Source organism: Panthera onca, chromosome C1, assembly GCF_046562875.1.
Source record: "Panthera onca isolate mPanOnc1 chromosome C1, mPanOnc1 haplotype 2, whole genome shotgun sequence".
NCBI classification, from domain to species: Eukaryota; Metazoa; Chordata; class Mammalia; order Carnivora; family Felidae; genus Panthera; species Panthera onca.
Window position 1 is genome coordinate 176,715,117 of NC_138346.1, and position 13,854 is coordinate 176,728,970.

At 42.0% G+C, this 13,854-nt stretch overlaps 1 long non-coding RNA gene across 1 annotated transcript; it reads right to left on the reverse strand.

Annotated features, from left to right (window-relative positions):
* Positions 1-329: 329 nt before the first annotated feature.
* On the reverse strand, positions 330-4,397 carry LOC132673226 (uncharacterized). The gene is made up of 2 exons (XR_009607921.2): positions 4,048-4,397; positions 330-1,242 (listed from the first exon to the last, which is right to left on the reverse strand). It is a non-coding gene; the product is annotated as an uncharacterized LOC132673226 (long non-coding RNA).
* Positions 4,398-13,854: the final 9,457 nt, after the last annotated feature.

Sequence of the window (13,854 nt, forward strand, 5' to 3'; positions counted from 1 at the left end):
GGAAAAAATGAAAACAATGTTTTGAGGCAGACAGATAAAAGGATGCTTTTTTTTTTTTTTTTTTCATGAGCTATTCTGCCCTATAGTGAACCTTGCTTCCGTTGCAAGGTGTAACTAAGTGTTTCAACAAGTAAAAACTTTGTGTAGTACATTACACAGGACATTCCTACCCCTTCAGTCTCCTGGTCCTGCTACAAGAGGCTTGCGTCCCATGCGTTTCCATCTGAGGGCCACAGATTAACTCACGTTTGGTGTGGCCTAAAGCTCCCATGGTTTGCCTTTGTGAAGGCCCAGTTAGGAAAAAAGAACACAAAATTTTGAACACAAAATTAGTCTCGAGAGTGGATATTTATTTAGCATGAGAAAATAAATCACAAGCGACACATTTTTAAAAGCTGGCAAAGACCCTAATATCCTCAATTTTTGTTTTTCTTAATCAGCTTTTTACCTATACTTTTGGCTACATCATCTTTTATGACCTCTCCGTAGAGTAGTAATTTTGTAATATCTTCTGCAGAGGGAACAGGAAGATAGTTAAGTCTGTCTTCCTCCGGCATGGACTCTTCAAATTTGTTTTTATTATGGATAAGTTAGAGAAAGTCTCCGCTTCACACCTCGTTATTGAGCGTGTCCTATAAATTATCAGGGTTATCATCAAATTTGGGTAAGTCTCTACAAAGTTTCTTTCATATATGAGCTGTGGGATTTCAGAACATTTCAAGTTTTATGCTGTATGACTCATCTTCAACATTTTTTGAATTGATGACATTAATTAACCAGTTTGACGTTGATGTCCTTGTACGTCATATAAAGAGTTTTGTGTTACTAAAAACGGGCCTTTCACCAAATCAAGCTGAATGAAATTACTGCTCATGTCAACAGAGCCCAATGAAAGGGCACAGTGAATCCATAAATATGAAGCCACACTTGACCTTTGACCTTTGCGCATTCCCTTGAGAGTACAAATTATCTTATTCTCCACCATTTTTATCTTTTCTCCTCCAATTTCTGTTCAAGGGTATCCTGAACCTCGTGATCTTCTCTTTGGCTATGTTGTCAACTTCACTCTCTATATTTCCCCAGCTATCAATGATTCTTTACCCATCGCCCAGTATGACCAGAAGAGATTTTAATTAGCCCTCGACTTAAAGTTTCAGCCGGTATCCTTTTCAGTTCATATTTCTGGCTTCCACCGAGATAGCTCCTTCTCGTAAGATTTGAATTCAGGTATACTCAGTAATTCTGAAAAAAAAAAAAAAAAAACATGTACAAAATCAATCCCAAATCAGGGCATGCCAAGAGAAATTCCAGTGCACTTTAAAAATTGCCTCTGTGTTTCATTGAGCTACATAATTACATCATCAACTTATTCTCAAACTACATACAGCGACTTGTTGATACGTGCAGGGGTGGTGTCCCCGAGATACTTGTCCATACAGCCTATTTTGTGGCCTGGGTGATAATTTTAAGTACAATTTCTTCCGGAACTGACACACACTTTGTGCGAACCAGATGGGTCAGACCCCATTTAGATCAGATACACTAAGATGGGATCCGAGACCCTGGGATGCCAAAGATAGGAGACGTGGCACTGACATACCCACTTTCAGTACCGGTACATAGAGGTCGTGCCCTGTGACTGCAGGAATGCCCATAAATTCTACTGATGCAGTTCGTGCAAGGGGCATTTATCATTGCACGTGCGGCCTCGTTGAGTATATGCCTAACAGGGAAGAACTTCCATGTTGACTAGGTGCCGAGGAGAACCAAATCCACTACTTAACAATTTTGAACATCTGATGTCTTCAATATTTTCCACGGACTAGCTTCTGGCCCCACAGATTGCAAATAGCGTTTCTCCTCCACTGTCCGTACGTTTCTGCTGCTGCAGAATAGCACCTGTGTTCACGTCGGGATCCCACCCCTGGCCCCGCCAGAGCAGAGTGAGTGGCAGAACTAGTCCCAGAAGTCTTTCCTACACCAGGATGGCGATCATAACTTCGCTACACGTGGAGGGGACAGTGGCTCACAGCAGTTATTCTCACTAACCCCAAGCCAAAGGCGCTGCCAACCCAATGTCCCCTCAGCCAACTCCCAGCGATGCCCGAGGCCTTCTCACACCAGGGGATGTGTGACATATTGGAAGGTGTAGCGCAGAGGCAGGGGCATGAACTGATTTAAGTGAAATGGCTTCCTTTAGAACATTGTGCAGATTTATATGATGATGCACATTGCTGGAGCCCTTCTCAGAGCCTTGGAAGGCACTTGGACGAACGAGGAGCCCTAAAGCTTAAGGGTAATCTCAAGGTAAATTCGTATCTGCTTGGCAGTTATAAATCCTCTTAACTCAAATTCCAGGAGAAAATGAAATACCCGGGACCACTCCTTTCCCAGACTTGTGTCAGTCTACAAAGATACCTTCTATGTTAGACCCCTGGGACTCAGGAGGCAGGAAATCTCCTCTTCATATGCTGGTAGATAAATGTCCTGGCCCCTTGATGTGTGACTGAGCCCTGTGATCACACCCAGTCCATTTGGTCTACATTGCTCAATTACTACTACCCCAACCATCTTCTCCAAGAAAAGGTGGCACTAAGGACCTTTTGGAATCAAGACTACCTCCCAGGGTGCAGAGACGAAGGCTTTTGTAAGCTTTTAAAAAATTGAATTCAAAACACTTATTCATTGTCTGCTAGGTGCCGGATGCCATTTCACATACTGGAAACAGAAAAGCAAGCAAGAGTGAGTTTCTGCTCTCACGAAGTTTACATTTTAGTGTGTGGAGATGGGTGGACACTAAGAAAGGACAGACAGTAACCAAGTAGGTAAACAGATATCGCACAAGTATATGAGAAAAAATAGTTTTAGGTAGTAAGAGCAATGGAGGAAAATAGAACATGGAAATCAGTGGAAGGGAGGTTGCTATGTTATATAGCACGATTGGGGAAGGTCTCATTGAAGAGATGACATTTGAGATTAAAAAAAAGAAGTCAGCCATAAATCATAAAATACAAGGGTATTGATGAGAGAGAAAGCAAGTGAAAAGGACCTGAGGCAGGAATAAGCTTAGTAGAGCCAAAGAACAGAACGGGAGACAGTGGGGCTAGAGGAGGTGAGAAGGGTAGAAGACATGGTCTGAAAGGTGGCAAGCGACTGAGCCTGGAGAGTGGCGTCAGCCACAGTATGGAATCAGGTTTATTCTAGGTGTGCTGAGGGGCCGTTGGGAGGGAGGGCTTTGAACGGGAGAGTGGCACGGTCTGGTTTATGTTTTCAAAGCTCGCTTCGGTTCACGGTGCGAACACTTCATTAACAGAGCAGCAAGAAGAAAAGCAGGGAGATCACTTGGGTGGTTGTTTCACGAGTCCAGTAAGAGATCATGTTCTTTTCTTTGTCTGTTCTTTGTTTTAAGGAGGAAGGAAACCAAACATTTTAAATGGGACAACTTGATTCCATGAGGGAATCTGATTCATTCCTGAAAGTTTTCAAACTCTATTCACTTTTTTTTTCCATCTTTCCAAGTATTATTCTATTCTATTCTATTCTATTTTTTTAATTTTTGAGCAGGGAGAGATGTGATTAGCGGCTCAGCCCTGAAGAAGATGTATCTTGCAGTACGTACACATTAATTAGTGAGGGGAGAGCCAGAGGCAAGGAGATTTAGTTAGAAGGCTAATGCACAGTACAGACAAGTAGCCTGCTGTAGGTCAACGGGCTGTCACCACCAAACACTGTTGCAAATCTTTTGTAACTTATCCTAAGGAAAACCCCTGGATGACCTCCAGCCAGTGACCTGGCTTGCAGTCCTGTGTGGCTTTGGCGAGCCACTACCCCTCTCTGCGTCCCCCCCCCCCCCCACTTTCCTTATCTATATAATGAGGAGCTTGGATCAAACGATCCCTTTCAGCTCTACATTTCCATGGGCTCTTCACAAATTCATTTCTACATTTGTAAACACTCAGGAGAGACTGATAAGGCACTTTGATTGAAACCAGAAAGCCAAGGTGTCCAAGGAGATCGCACCAGGCTTCTCCAGATGTGGGCCATTACCATCCAGCACGAAGGACCGCCAGGCAGCTCCAACAACATTCAGGAAAATGACTCCGTAACTGGCCATTTTTCCTTGTAAGGTTAAATCAAAGCACGACGGGAACAAACTGTTCTCACAAGGAGATAATATTGTTTCTCCTGGCCTGGCGGTGCAGTGGACACAGTGCTTCTGCGGCTCCTGTTCCAGTTTGCCGATCTCCGAGGCAGCCAGCCAGCTGTCTGCTAAGGAGAGAGAAGTGGAAGAGAAAAATAATATGGGAGCCCGATACTTCCCTCCAGCTGAGTGTCTCCTTGCCTCCCTGATGGAACCAGCAGCCGGGAAGACAAAAGCAGAAAGAAAACAAACAAACCAAAATGAATCAAAAATGGGGGGGGGGGGGGGGCGCGGATAAGGAAATAGGAAAGATGTTAAAAGCAGAAGGCAGGGGCACCTGGGTGGCTCAGTCAGTTGAGCCACAGACTGTGATTGGCACAGGTTGTGATCTTGCGGTCGATGGGTTCCAGCCCCGCATCAAGGCTCATCAGGCTCACGGCTGTCGGCGCGGCTTCTGATCCCCTGCCCACTCTTTCTCTGCCCCTCCCCCGCTTGCACGCTGCCCCTTCTCTCACAACAACAAATACACCTTTCGAGAAAACAAAAAGCAGGTCTTGAGGAAGGGGTAGCCTCGTGCCTGGCACAGGGTGGGGTGGAGAACCCAGGTAAGATCCGCCCCGCCCCCCACCCCGCTCCCATGCCCACGACCAGCTTCTACCAGCTTGTCTCCTGGGAGCTTTGTCCGCTGCACATTCTGGGGTTGGACCTCCTCCGGGTGGGTCAGATGATTTCCAGGGGAAAAAATGAACACGTTTTGGTATCCGTAACCAGCAGATGCCATGGTGATCACCAACCACGGTGATGTACCTGCACCTGCGTAGGATCTCAGGCAGCTTGTTTGGTCTCCTGGACCCTCAGTTTTCTCATCCGGAAAACGTGGAGAGTGGCATCTACTGTATCCTATCAAATCGAACACACACCGTAAATTGTCAGAGCCACCATTTTTTATGTGCATTTAAGAAAACCCATGGGCCATCAAACCACAAGATAAAGCTCTCTTATCACAGAGATTGTAAGATACAGGTTCATCCTAGAGAATCTATGAAATATGAATCTATTGAAAAATGACACTTAGAAGGCCGGCGTGAGCTCTAAAAGTGAGACCGTCTGTGGGACAATGTCCACCCAGTGTGGTGCTAGACACATTTAATGATTATCATTATCATTCTCATCATTAAAAAATCGAGCCCTCGGGGCGCCTGGGTGGCTCACTCGGTTGAGCGTCTGACTTCAGCCCAGGTCACGATCTCACGGTTCATGAGTTCGAGCCCCCGTGTCAGGGTCTGTGCTGACAGCACAGAGGCTGCTTGGGATTCTCTCTCTGCCTTTCTCTCAGACCCTCCCCCCACTTGTTCTCTCTCTCTCTGTCTCAAAATAAATAAATAAACCTTAAAAAAAATACAGTTTCCTGGGAAGTGGAGTTTGACAATGTCGCTGTGCCCCATCCCCTTTGGCTTCCCTCCACCGGCCTCCCGACCCTCTAGAGCACTTAGCAAATACCCACTAGGGCATCAGGATGCTAAGGGCGTCTCGAGCGTGGACTTCATCAGTAGACTTGGTGAGTCACCCTACGCGCCTGGGAAGGAAGCAGAGACCAGGATGCTCCGGTTTTCCCACCAACTGCCTCTGGGCTGCTGGAAGTCTGGCAGGGTTGAGTCCATCATCTGAACTCTGGACCATCAGAGTTTCTGCTGCTCAAACACCAGACCAGGAGATGCCCAGCCTCTCCAATGATTTTGGTTTAAGATTCGTATGCTTTGCTTTCATTCCTCTCTCTTCTCGCTCATATTTTTTTTATTTTCTTTTAAAGATATTTTCTTAATCATTTAACAACGCATACATATGTGTGTGTGTTTATGTATTTACTTTTTACCTTCCTGTTTTTAGCTTTTTCATTCTTATTTTTACTTTAAAAAATCCTCTTTTTAACATTTTATTTTGAGAGAGAGAGAGACAGAGCACATGCAGGTGTGTGAAGGAGAGAAGAAGGGGAGAGGGGTAGAGAACGAGAGAGAGGGAGAATCTGAATCAGGCTTCACGCTCAGCTTGGAGCCCCACACGGGGCTTGATCCCAGCCACAACCCTGGGATCATGACCTAAGCTGATATCAAGAGTCAAATGCTCAACTGACTGAGCCACCCAGGTGCCCCCTCTTTTTAACTTTTTAACTCATAGGTATGGCCTATAATCATCATCCTTTATGTCTTTTATTTTCATGTTTTTATTCATTGGGGATTTTTTTGGCCTTTTACCTTATCTTAACTCCTGTCCACACTAGCTCATTATTATATTTCAGCTCTTATCCTTTCATTTTACTGGATTTTTGTTATTTTTTTTAGTTCTCACGGGTGTGCTTTTACTTAAAAATAAGATCATTGAAATGTAAAATTACCTTCTTTCCTACTTCATTTTTTTTTTTCTTCATCTATCTCTCCCTTAACATTTTTCTTTATCTTGTTAGTGTGTTCTTATGATGACATTCAAGAAACATAATCCCTGGGTCACATCAGACATAAAAGATGTACATATGTACACACCCATAGGTATAAATATAAACATATTTATATATATCCACACTACATAATTCCAACGAAACAGGCAAAACAATATATGGTGTTAGAAGTCAAGATGATAATTACTCTGATTGGGGGAGAGGGACAATCCACATCATAGATGGGTCACTGGATGCCTTTGAGATGCAGCTATAGGAGAAACTGTGGGACAGGTGGAGGGAGAAGGCCTTAACTCTTCCTGTGCTAATAAGGATGATTTACTCCCCTTGCCCTGAAACCTTTGAATACTCTAGAATCTATAGGTTAACCTGGGGGTTAACCCAGGGCCCCTGTTCTGTCTGAACAAACACTACACCTGACTTACTTGCAATCTCACCCATTCGTCCATCCCACCATATAATTGGCTGTGTGCAGTACCATGAACAACATCTGGCGGGAATTAAATAGCAAATGTGAACAAGATGTCATGCGTGCTTTCATGGCCTGTTTTCTTTTCTCTCTCCCTGCCGGACCCTAAGCTCTGTAAGGAAAGGGGAGTTAGATGGAAGCGGGAGTGCAATGGAAGCACGTGACAGGGGTGGGACCCAACAAGGTGAGGTGTGTGAGGGTGGGGAGAGCATGAGGAAAGCTGTCCAGGGGGGAGTTTGTTCTTAAGTTCCGATCTCTAGGATCTGGGCAGATGGAATGGGCAAGCACAGGGGGAATGATCCGAACTAAGATGCCCGCATGGGAAAGGCCCATAAGTGAGAAGCCTGGAAGTCTTGAGGAACTGAACAAGACTCAATTTGGAAGGTTTGCAACATTTTGCACACCAGCACTTTAAACTCTGTTGAGTTTTGTCAAATTGTGTCAACACAGGCCACATACTAGGTTGGGCAGATGGCCGGAGGCCTCACCTGAGATGCAAATCCCCTTTTAAGCAACGAGGTAGCTGTGAACATCCACATGGGAGGAGTCCAGGAACAGGTCTGAGCCAGGCTTCTGGCACCCTGTCTGCTGTTATCCTTGTATTTCCAGGTTGCTCCTTCGACCCTCCTGGTTGCCTCTTGGTGTGGTTTTCCCCACAACCTCCCCTTGCGTGGTGGTCAAAGAGAAATGGGGTTAAACTGCCCCCCTGAGTACAAAACTTAGGCTGAGTATCCCATACCCACCCACAGTATTGGAACCCAAGGTACCCCTGGGCTTTGGACCCACTGGAAAAGGGCATGGGGAAGGGCACCTGGGGGGCTCAGTCAGTTGGGCGTCTGACTCTTGATTTTGGCTCAGGTCATGGTCCCAGGGTCATAGAACTGAGCCTTGCATTGCATTGGGCTCCACATTGACTATGGAGTCTGCTTGAGAGTCAGTCTGTCTCTCTCTCTCTCTCTCTCTCTCTCTCTCTTTTTCCCTGTGCCCCTCCCCCACTCACACACTAGCACTCTACCTCTCTCTCTCTCTCTTAAAAAAAATCAAAAAAAAAAAAAAAAGATCTGGGTGTCTAGGGAAGAAATTAAGACTGTTCTTCACTCCTTTTCCAAGCTCCCCAAGGGAGCTGTTCTGTATACTATAAACTCTAAAGCAACCGTTAAAATGACAAAACAAAGAACAAAAAGATATAACTAATAAGCCAAAAAGGAGATAAAATAGAATCATAAAAAAATATTCAATCCAAAAAAAAAAAAGGCAGAAAATAAGGGAAGAGGGAATGAGGAACAGATGGGACACATATAAAACACAAAGCAAGATGACAGACTTAAACTTAAGTGTATTAATAATCACATTAAATGTGCATGTCTGCATAAACATACCGGCACACTTATGAACAGAATTTTAGCAGCTTAAATTTAAAAACATATTTAAAAAGTCAATGTATCATGACCAAATGGGTTAATCCCAGAAATGCAAGGTTGTTTCAGCATTCAAAAAAATCAATCAATGTAATTCACTGTATGAATAAACTAAAATAGGGGCGCCTGGGTGGCGCAGTCGGTTAAGCGTCCGACTTCAGCCAGGTCACGATCTCGCGGTCCGTGAGTTCGAGCCCCGCGTCGGGCTCTGGGCTGATGGCTCGGAGCCTGGAGCCTGTTTCCGATTCTGTGTCTCCCTCTCTCTCTGCCCCTCCCCCATTCATGCTCTGTCTCTCTCTGTCCTAAAAATAAATAAAAAACGTTGAAAAAAAAAAAATTAAAAAAAAAAAAAAAACTAAAATATACATACCTATCTCAATAGATACAAAAAAATCGTCTGACCAAATCCAGCATCCATTTCTGATGTAAACTCTTAGCAAACCACAAAAATGATGGAACTTCTTCAGTCTTATTAAAGGGCATCTATGATAAATCTGCAGCCAAAATCACCCTTAATGGTAAAAGACCAAACACTTTCCCCCCTAAGTTCAGGCACAAGGCAGTGATGTCTACTCTTACGTTACTCTTAACATTGAACTGGAGCTTCATGGAAGTATAATTAAACAAGAAAATCAAATAGAAGGCATCCAGCCTGGAAAAGATTAAGTAAAACTGCCTTTATTCACAGATAACATAACCATCTCTGTAGGAAATTGTAAATACCCTACAGAAACACTATTAAAACTACTGCATTTAGCAAGCTGGAAGAATTATCTGTATTCAAAAATCAATGAACAGTTAGAAAAAAGTTGTAATGTAATTTATCATAGCATCAAAATGTATATTTATGAAATACTTAAGGATAAGTATAACAAAAGCTGTGAAGAACCTCTACACTTAAAACTACAAAATACTGTGGAAGTTAAACAAGACCTAAATCAGTGGTGAGATACACCCTGTTCATAGTTCAAAAGACTCGATATTGTTTAGATGTCGATTCTCCCCATTTGTCTTATTGACTCAACACATCCCAACCAAAATTCCAGCAGGTTTTAGTTTGTTTTATTGTTGTTGTTTTTTGCAGAAATTGACAGGCTGTTTCTAAAATTCATAGAGAAATGTAAAGGACCTAGAATAGCCAAAACAACTTTGATGAAGGACAAAGATTCAGGGTTATCACCATCTAATTTCAAGAGTTATTATAAAGGTACAGTAATCAAAGCAGTGTGATATTGGCATAAATAAACAAATAGATCAATGGAATCAACCAGAGTCCAGAAATAGACCTGCATATACACAGACAACTGATTTTCTTACAAAGAAGCAATGGCAAATCACTGGAGAAAGGATAGCCTTTTCAAAAAATGGTGCTGCAGCATTCACATGCAAAAAAGTGAACTTTTATCTATACCTCGTACCATATAGAAAGATGAACTCGGATATGAAAACCTAATGTAAAGCCTAAACCGTCTACTCACAAAAATTAACTTGAAATGAATTTAAGACTTAAATATAAAGACTAACTCCTAGAGGAAAACGTTGGCAATAAGCTCCTTGACATTGGTCTTGGCAATAATTTTTTGGATATGATACCAAAGCGGGAGCAACAAAACCGAAAATAAGTAAGTGGGACTTCGTCACACTATAAAGCTTCCGCACAACAAAAGAGTCAACAAAATGAAATGGTTACCTCTAGCATGGGAGAAAATGTTTACAAACCATATACTGATAAGCAGCTAATATATAAAATGTATAAGAAATTTATGCAACTCAATAGAAAAATACAAATAATCTGATTTTAAAATGGGCAATGAGACTAGACAGACATTTTTCCAAAGGGAAAAAAAGTAGTTATATGGAAAGGTACTCCACATCACTAATCATCAGGGAGATGCAAATCACTATGAGATATTCCCTCATACCTGTTAGAATGGCCATTATCAAAAAGATAAGAAATAACAAGTATTAGGGCAAGGATATGGGGCAAAGGGCACACTTGTACACTGTTGATGGGAGTGTAAATTCATACAACCACCGTGCAAAACAATATGGAGTTTCCTCCAAAAAATAAAAATAGAACTATATGATCCAGCAATCCCACTTCAGAAATCCCACATAAAGAAAATGTGAATCAATAGTTGTGAAATTAAAAAAAAAAAAAAAAACTAAACTATAAAACTTTTAGAAGATAATATAGGGGAAAGTCTTCGTAGTGTTGGGTCAGGCAAAGATTTCCTAGATATAACAGCACAACCATGACCCATAAAAGAACAAATGATAAGTTGATAGACCCGATTTTTAAAAAAATGAGAAGTCACAGAGAGAAAACATTCTCAAAGACAAATCTGATAAAGAACTTGTATCTGAAATACAAAAAGAACTCTCAAAACTCAATAGTAATAAAACAAAAGCTCTATTAAAAAATCAGCAGGGACACCTGGGTGACTCAGTCAGTTGAGCATCTGACTTCAGCTCAGGTCATGATCTTGTGTTCTGTGAGTTCGTGCCCTGCTTTTGGCTCTGTGATGGCAGCTCAGAGCCTGGAAGCTGCTTGGGATTCTGTGTCTCCCTCTCTCTGCCCCCACCCCCACTCATGCTCTGTCTGTCTCTCTCTCCCAAAAATAAATAAATATTAAAAAAAATTTTTTTTAATCGAGAGAAGGTTTAAACATGCACTGCACATAAGAAAATGGATGTATGTCAAATAAGCACATGAAGAGATTCTCGACATCACAGCCATGGGGAAATGCAAATGAAAAAAAAAAAAAAAACCAGTAAGATACGACTACACATTGATTAGAACGGGTAAAATTAAAAAGACTGGCTGTACCAAATGTTGACCAAGATTTGAAAAACTGAAACTTTAACACACTGATGGTGGAAATGTAAATGCTATAACCACTTTGGAAAACAATTTGGTAGCTTCTTAAAATGCTGAGCGTACAGCTACCATATGATTCAGCCAAGCTACTCCTAGGTATTTACACAAGAGAGAGAAAAACAAAACTTAATCCATACAAAGACTTGTACATGAATGTTCCTAGCAGTTTTCTTTGCAATAACCGAGAATTGGAAAAATCCCAAATGTTTATCAGCAAAGATGTCATTGAATATAAAAGCTGTGGTCTATCCAGACAACGGAATACTACTCAGTGATAAAAGGGAACAAAAAGTGATAAAACATGGATGAATCCCAGAACAATAATGCCGGGTAAAATGAGCTAGATTTTTAAAAAGAGTACACTATACAATTGCCCTTATGTAGAATTCCTATAAAAGTAAACAAATTTACAGTGACAGAAAGCAGATCAGTGGAAGTCTAGGATTGTAGAGATTTAAGGAAAGGTGAGCCAAAAGGAAGGGATTACAAAAGAGGATGAGGAAACTTTTGGTGGTAATGGATGCATCTGCTATCTTGATTGTGAAAAGGTCCTATAGATACACACATATGTCGAAACTTACAAAAGTGTACTCTTTACATACATGCAGTTTATTGTTATGGCAGTTATATCTCAATTTTTTTTTTTAAAAAAAGGAAAGAAAAGTCCCCCAGTGGTTTCATCTCCTCACACTGCCATTTGAATTTTATTCAAACGCCTAATTGTGGTCCACAGACTCTACCTATCCTGGCCCATGGGTAACCTTTCTCACCTTATCTCATACATTCTCTCAGTCACAATGGCCTCCCTCTTCCTCCCGTCAAGCCCTTTCACACTCCAAAGACTTTCACTTGTTTTTCACTTTTCCCCAAGACATTCCCTTGACTGGCTCTCATCTTCAGTGCTCAGCACACCCATCACTCCTGAGTGAGGTCTTCTGCAAGACTCAGATCAAATAGGTCCCATAGCACCATTCCCCTCTGCCATGAAGGTCTCCCTTCCTTCAAAACATTTATCACTATCTGAAAGTAGCTTATTTATTACTACACATTTACTATCTAGCTCTCCTTCCCCACCCCCCCAAAAAAAAATCCATTCTTGAAGCGTTCTTTTCTACTTTGTTCAATGCTTTATCCCCAGTGCCTAAATTATTCCTGGGCACATGGTAGAGGCTTAGAAAATATTTTTGAACAAATGACTAATTTCAGAACACCACTGAAGTCTTGAAAATAAAAGCCAACAAAGTGTTCACTTTTCATTAAATATTAACACTTTAGACATGTAAGAGAGCTTGGTTTTAGAGCATTTATCTTCCTAATTCATATTCTTAATCCATCCATCTTTCTGACTTTCAGGAATGCTTACTTTTCTCTGTTGACAAGCCAAGATCAGCTTCCTTGACATATATAAACTCCAGGCTGCTTTCTGACTGGGTCCCCATGATGCCCCCTATGATATTGTAATTTATCAAAAACTCAAGTTTAAAATAAAGAATTCAGGAGAGATTTCTTGTCTAAAAATGGAGGGCCCATGGAGGCAAACGCAAGTATTCCGACATGGATGAAGTGTTGGGTTGGAGGGAAGAAATGATATAATATTTTATGTTGATCTATGAGCGAAGCAGAACCACTGTGTATGATGAATGGTGTTTGTCTCCTCTCTCTAAACGTGAAAGCTGAGGAAATCTTCTAATGTCAAAATCCATGTTCTTTCCAGTGAGGGGGGAGTAGCTACAGGTAAAGCTAGAACAGGAGAAAGACTTCTGTTATCAGCCACAATAAATTAAGTTATGCTACCATATTCAGCCCCAAATCTCAGTGATCAAGCACAAAGTTTAGTTCACGTCAAGTTCCCTTGTCAACCCAAGCACCTACGTAGGACAGCTTTCTTCTGGGTCCGTTCACATTCAAGGATTCTTCAATTTTACGGCACCTCCATTTTGATGCATTCTTTCGTAAGACGAACCACGGAGAACGGATCTCTAGTTCTGAAACATTTTCACCTAGAAATCACTTAGGTCAGTTCTACTCATGTTTTATCGGCCAAATCAAACTTCATGGCCTTGGCTAATGTCAAGGGGCTGAAAGGACAACAGTCACTCCACGTACCTGAAAGGAGGAGAACAGAAATACTAGTGAAGGTTTTCTCAGGTTTCAATCGTGGAAGACCTTTCACTTCACCTGAAGTGAGGGGACCTTAAACAGCCAGTGTACAACCATGGAAGGTTTGGAGCATTGAGTGGCATTGTCAAGAATTAAGGCTCCATGAAGCCCTGAAACAGTGATCTCTAATCCCACGAGGCCGGATATCAACCTAGGAACACCTAGAAATATTGATGGCGTTGATGCCTGTGAACTCATACGCCTCTGTATCTAAGCATTTGAATGTAAGGCAAAGATCCATCTCATCTTGATGTAAGTAAAGGTTGGCACAGGTCTATCTGCCCAACTCTGCAGGTGGGAACCCTCTAGTCACATCCCCACCTCCAGCCAGTT